Source organism: Lipotes vexillifer, unplaced genomic scaffold (genome assembly GCF_000442215.2).
Source record: "Lipotes vexillifer unplaced genomic scaffold, Lipotes_vexillifer_v1.1 scaffold490, whole genome shotgun sequence".
In the NCBI taxonomy this organism is placed as follows: domain Eukaryota; kingdom Metazoa; phylum Chordata; class Mammalia; order Artiodactyla; family Lipotidae; genus Lipotes; species Lipotes vexillifer.
This window is the reverse complement of record NW_006796397.1, coordinates 1,068,339-1,075,059: the sequence shown is the minus strand read 5'-3', so window position 1 is coordinate 1,075,059 and position 6,721 is coordinate 1,068,339.

Sequence of the window (6,721 nt, the reverse complement as noted above, 5' to 3'; positions counted from 1 at the left end):
TATATTCAACTTAAATCTTACATTTTAATAGGGATTTGTTATTTTTCCACTAAAAAATATATCACAGATATTTGTTCCATGCAGGTAAGTATTCATACACAACGTGACGTTTAGTGGCTATGTAGTGTCCAGTTGTGTAGATGTATCATGATTTAGTTAATAAATCTATTGGGAACCACAATTAGGTTGTTGTCATTTTTTTTCACTGTTATATGTAATAGAGACATAGACAGCCTTGTACATAAATCTTTGCAAGAAATCCCAATTACTTCTTTATGGCAAATTCCCAGAAATGGAGGAGTTGGCTGACAGGGCTTAAACATTTTCAGGTCTTTTGCTAAAATACTGCCAAACTTGTCTCCAGAAAGAATGTACCAATACTAGTGAGGCTGAACACTGTTTAACATGTTTAATTGGCCATTTGTATGCGAGCCTTAGGGAATGGTTCATTAATGCCATGTACTCAATTTCCTAATGTGATGGCTATCTTTTACTTATTGGTTTGTAGGTGAGCTAATTGTTACGTAGTTTCCACTGTCAGATCATTTCCAAAAATACATTTTATTGCAATGTTTCTTTTATACACTTCTTTTTTGTCACCTTCTCTAAGAAGGTTATGGAAAGTGAATGCATGTTAAAAGCCCGCCAGATTACTTTGCTTCCAAATTTGCAAGTAATGTTTCTCCTAAGTCTACTGCATGTAATTATTCTGTTTTGAAATTTTGCAGTGACTCCTTTTCATCTTCAGGATGAAAATGAAACTCACTAGAAAAAAGCAACATACCTGATCTAGCAGCAGATTTCTTCTGGAGCTGTGCTGTTCAATACACACTAGATCTGATGTTAAGCATTCTCATCACACACAAAAAAGAATAACAGAGTGCAGGAGGAAACTGTTAGAGATGATCGATATGTCTGTGGCATAGACTGTGGTGATGAGTTCACAGCTATACACTTACCTCCAAACTTATCAAGCTGTATACATCAATTATGCACAGCTTTTTGTATGTCAATCATACCTTAATAAAGTGGTTTAAAAACACAGTAGCCACTAGCCACATGTGGCTACTTAAATTTTAAAAATGAAACAAAGTTAAAATTTCTGTTCCTCACCTGCTCGACAGCCACACATAGTGAGTGGCTAACTTTTTGAACAGCGCCGATATAAAACTTTTCCATCACCACAAATGGTTCTGGACACAACTGATCAACAGATTTAGCTTTCTCCAGTTCCTGTATCTGCTCTCTTCTATACCTCCTAGCCTCTACGTAGAACGCCCTTCTCCTTTTCTTTGGCTAATTCCCACATATCCTGCAGATCAGCTTTCACCTACTCTGGAGAAGTGTCTCCTAACCACTCATGTCTCCAGCCTGGATTGCATGCCCTTCTGTGGCCCATTGGAGCCCTGGGCATAGAATGCCCACTACAATCAACTGCAGATGTCGGTTCACTGGTCCTTGTCCCCTACCAGCTCACTGAAGGAAGGGTATGTCTTCAACTTCTGATTCCCCAGGACCCAGCTTAGTTTCTGAAAAATGGACAAAGCTTAGTGTATGTTGAATAAGTGGTCTGCCCATCATTTGCCCCCATCCTGTACAAATGCAGTGGTTTATTCTTAAAAATTCTCAAGAACTAAAACGTATACCAAAAGAAGTATTTAAGGAACAATATGTTTATTTTAGGAATACAGTTATTAACTGTAATAAAGTAATGAAATCCATGGGCATGCTTTATTTATTTTTTTTTTTTTAAAGAAGATGTTGGGGGTAGTAGTTTATTAATTAATTTATTTATTTATTTTTGCTGTGTTGGGTCTTCGTTTCTGTGCGAGGGCTTTCTCTAGTTGTGGCAAGCGGGAGCCAGTCTTCATCGCGGTGCGCGTGCCTCTCAGTATCGCGGCCTTTCGTTGAGGAGCACAGGCTCCAGACGCGCAGGCTCAGTAGTTGTGGCTCACGGGCCTAGTTGCTCCGTGGCATGTGGGATCCTCCCAGACCAGGGCTCGAACCTGTGTCCCCTGCATTAGCAGGCAGATTCTCAACCACTGCGCCACCAGGGAAGCCCCATGGGCATGCTTTATGAACCGCCTCATAAAAGATAGTTACAACAGCAATAATATAACCTTTCTCCTGATAGAGATATAGACATATTACCTTTATACTTCAACAAATATACATCATTGGAATAATTAAAAACCATTTCCTCTTAATAATTCTCATAAAAAATAAAAGCCTTTCTGTTATCCTTAGTCTTCCCGAATCTCTCTGGGTTCTTCATCTCCTGTTCCTTCTAAAGTGACAGAATATTGCTGGAGAATGTGCATTTGTAAGCACCATGTCCAGGGTACTTTTTTATCTTTTAATTAAAAAAATCAAAATTCATGTATATTTCTTAGAGAAAAAAATAAAATACTGATACATGTAAAAAATAAAGGATAACTCACTCATCATCCCATCACCAGATGACAACCTCTGCTTGCATCTGACATATAACTTCCTTCAATTTTTCTCTATGAAGAGATATTTTTTTTGTTTCTTGCAAAAGTGAGATCACACTGTCCTTAGATTTTAATTTTTTTCAATTAACACATCATAAATAAGTTTGTTTATCAAGAACTATGTCTGTAACATTATTTTAAATGTCTATCTAGTATTTAAACTAACACTGTCTGCTTTCTGGAAGCTTAGATTGTTTCCAATCTTTTTTTTTTTTTTTTTTCTTCTTGTTAATAGTGCTGTGACGGCTCTCCGTCTGACTAAATGCTTTCCAGGGATCTATAGATCTGAATGTGTACTCCTCCAAGGCGGAAATAAGGAATGACCTTCTTTTGGGGCTGTAGAGAGAAGAGGTGATTACAAACCTGCCCAGGCCAACCCAGAAACAAACCAACCAAATTAATGGGTCAGTGGACCACTATTAGTGGATTCCCTAGAAAACCATCTGAGGTAAAGCTTACCTGCTAATGCTTCTCTGGGAGGTGCAGTGTGGGAAGGTCGTGAAAATGAGGGGAAAAGAAAAGCAAGGCAGGGAAGGAGGAAAGTGAATACTTGCTAACGAGCTGGTCACAGCTTCACGATAAAGCACAGCTGGTTTCTTGGTGACATGGGACAGCTCTGGCAGGGCATAACAAACAACTGAGCCTCGGAATGATCCATAGCAGGGAGGATCCTTGGGTCTCCTTTCTCTCTTTGGTTCAAGTAAATCCCGCCGGCATGAACTCCCCCTCACTTCCAGGTTGTGTCACCTGGTCAGCTCTGGGCAGCGGTCACTATGGGGCGGTGTTTCCTCTAGGTCTGAAAGTGGTTGGAAGAGCAAGGGACTCCCTGGGTGTAGTCAGGGTGAGCATGGGTTACAGAGATGCTTCCACCATGGCAGGCTCACGGGGTCCTGACAGAACCTGAGCCTCACCCTGAGAGAGGCAGGAAGTGCAAATAAACTAAGAGATGGTACCAGCAGAGGAGGCGGATAACCTCTGGCTTTTCAACCTGTAGCTTTCCCAGTAGGCCTATCAAAGTCCTTGGTTTTGAGAAAAAAAAAGGGATTCTGCAGAGTGCTAGCCACGTGAAACACCGAGTCCCATTCTCCCCAGGAGGTAGGACAGGAATGCAGCATTGTGAAGAATGGGAAAAGGAAATTAAATTCTGTGGGCAGGAAAGCTCCACCTTTCCTCTGGGGACAGAAAAAGAGCAAGAGGTCAGACAGGGACACTTGGCTGAGTCCAGCCACGTCCTCCTCTGCATCTTCTGGTCTGGACCATCCAGCCCACGTGACTCAAGCCAGCAGCCGCGCTCAGCCAGGAGCCGGCTTCGGAGAGCGTGGGCAGATACAAACTGTACATCTTGTTGTGCCCTGAGACCCACAGCACCTCCAAATGAGCACCCCCCCCAAACCACAAGGGGCAGAGGCAGAGGGGGGAGGTTTTGACTCGAGAATGACACTAAGAGTTCAGTTTAATTGAGTGGTTTCCTTTATGACTTTCCAGACTCTAAACAAGGCAAGTTTCCCGGAATCAGCTGGTCCATCAAAAAAATGGCAGCAAAGGAAGAAACTAGGGTGTGAAAGAAGAGGAAGAGGCAGGGACAAAGGAGAATGAGTCTGGGTGGTTTCCCTGAGGTCTCCCATGCCAAGGACAAGTTAAAGCAACACATTACTGTTTATGAGTCTCATTATGCAAGGCCAAGTTTGCTCTGGGCATTGTCAGTCTGCCCACGCTTGGCTTCTCCTTGCAGCCTTTGGTATTCTTCAAGACCAACCAGATGGTAGTTTTTTCTTTTTGCAAGGATTTGAAAACAGAGAGGAAGGTCTCAGACAGCCTCTGTAAGATTATCCAGGCTTGGAATGTAACTGAGGATAGGCTTAAATTCCTTCCTGTTTCCCGCTGCCTGAAGGATAAACCAAAGAGCTCTTTGGTGTTGGTGGCATATCCAAGGCACCCTCAAGCCGATCTATCCATCCTTACTTCCCATGCATTTCAATGGCTCTTGATCCTTCCCTGCCCCTAAGACCTCCAATGACATCATGGGCCTCTCAGGCCTCGGTGCCCACTCAAAAATCTCTTTCCCCACAGTGCTCTCAATTCTTCTTGGGCGTCACCTGCCTCAGGACTCGGCTCAGGTTCACCTCCTGAAACCCTTCCTGTCATCAGGTGAATCTGACTGCATCCTCCCTGTGCCCATGTGTAGTGTGAATGGACATCTAGGTGAGCTCTTGGAACACACTGTAGTTATTGGAGACACAGCTGTCATTTCCTACTATATTATGAACTATTTAAACAGAGGAATCATATTCATTTTTGAACTTTCAGCATCTAGAACAGTGTCTGGCACCTGGAATGTGCTCAGAAAATGCTAGTTGGTAGAAAGAGCGCCTGTGTTTCCAGAGAAGTACAATTAGTCCTGTGGATACAGAGGGCTGACTGTTCTACACTATTTTATATAAAGGACTTGAGCATCCATGGATTTTGGTATCTGCACACGAGTCCTGGAGCTCTGAAAGGAAAATCAAAATGGCACCAGTGTTGCTAAGAGAGCTCTCTAAATGGAGCTGGGAGGCCACTGAGGAAGTGTGACTTGTACACATCTCGCCCGCATAGAATCTGAACTTTTGACCACTTATTGTCTTAAACGCAGGCACCCAGAACAACTGCCAGAAACTCAAGATGCTTACCCGACCCTTACCTTAAAACAACTGGTGACAGCCTATCCCTTAAGGACAAATATTTCTTTTCTTTTGTCAGAGTACAGCCTCATGGCTTTTGCCTTTATAAGCCCCTGACTCTTTCTTTTCCCTGGAACACTCTTTTGGCTTTACCTGAATCTGTCTCCCAAAATGCAGTTTTTCAGACCCCAAATAAACAGTTTTCCTATTTGTAGCCTTCTGGGCTTTTTTGGTCCACAGAACCAGTCCCCTACAGATATCTAGGGATGACTTAACTGCATTTACACGCCTGCTACACCACTCATCATGCTGCCCAATGGGAGCTGCTTACCTGTGGCTCTCCTGGGACGCTCCAGCTCCTTGAGGGCAAAAGGCAATGCCTTTGAGACGATGCCTAGCACATTCTAGGTGCTAAATAATTGTTGACTTTAGGAAAATGTGCAGTATTGTAGGCTACTTTTTACATTATCCAGAGCTCAGTACATAGTCATAATAACACAAACAAATTTCTCGAGTGCAAGCATTGAGCTAAGCACGTGTTACACATTACACAACTAATCATTACAACAGCCTTTAAGATGGGTACCCCTCCCCCGCCACCCTCCATTGTATGATGAGGAGACTATGACTCAAGGAACTAAGTGATTTGCTCTAATATACACATCCGGAGAGTGGCAGAGATGAGATGTAAACTCTGGTTTGAATTCAGATGCTATGAGGCAGCCAGCATTTGGGATCTAGCCCTTCCTCCCCATATCTCCAGTTACCTTTCAGCATCTGAACTTCCAAGAAAAGGGAACAAGCCTTCCTTCCCGAACTCTACCCACTTCTCCTCACAGCCCCCACTAACTGCTCTCCATATAGCTAACCAGCCACTTGGTTGACTGCATTATTACTACATTGTCATTCCATTTTACTTTCTGGCTATCAAACTTTAGGTTGTATCATAGAGACCTTGAAGATAGCTATGACTTGTGGCTGAGGGTGCAAGAATGGAATACTATGCAGCCATAAAAAGGAATGAAATAATGCCATTTGCAGCAACATGGATGGACCTAGAGATTATCATACTAAGTGAAGTAAGTCAGCCAGAGAAAGACAAATACAATATGATATCACTTATATGTGGAATCTAAAATATGACACAAATGAACATATTTACAAAACAGAAACAGACTCGCAGACATAGAGAAGAGACTTGTGGTTGCCAAGGGGGAGGGGGAGTTGGGGAGGGATGAATTGGGAGTTTGGGATGAGCAGATGCAAATTACTATATACAGAATGGATAAACAACAAGGCCCTACTGTATAGCACAGGGAACTATATTCAATATCTTGTGATAAACCATCCTGTGATGAAAAAACATGAAAAAGAATGTATATATATGTATAACTGAATCACTTTGCTGTAAAGCAGAAATTAACAAAACATTATAAATCAGCTATACTTCAATAAAATAAAGAAAAAGAAGAAATTTACAACTTAGTAAGGACAGACTTGGTGCCAGCATTAGGATATATAACATCTTAGTACTTCCTGAGAAGGGCCAAAATATGGATATCTTTA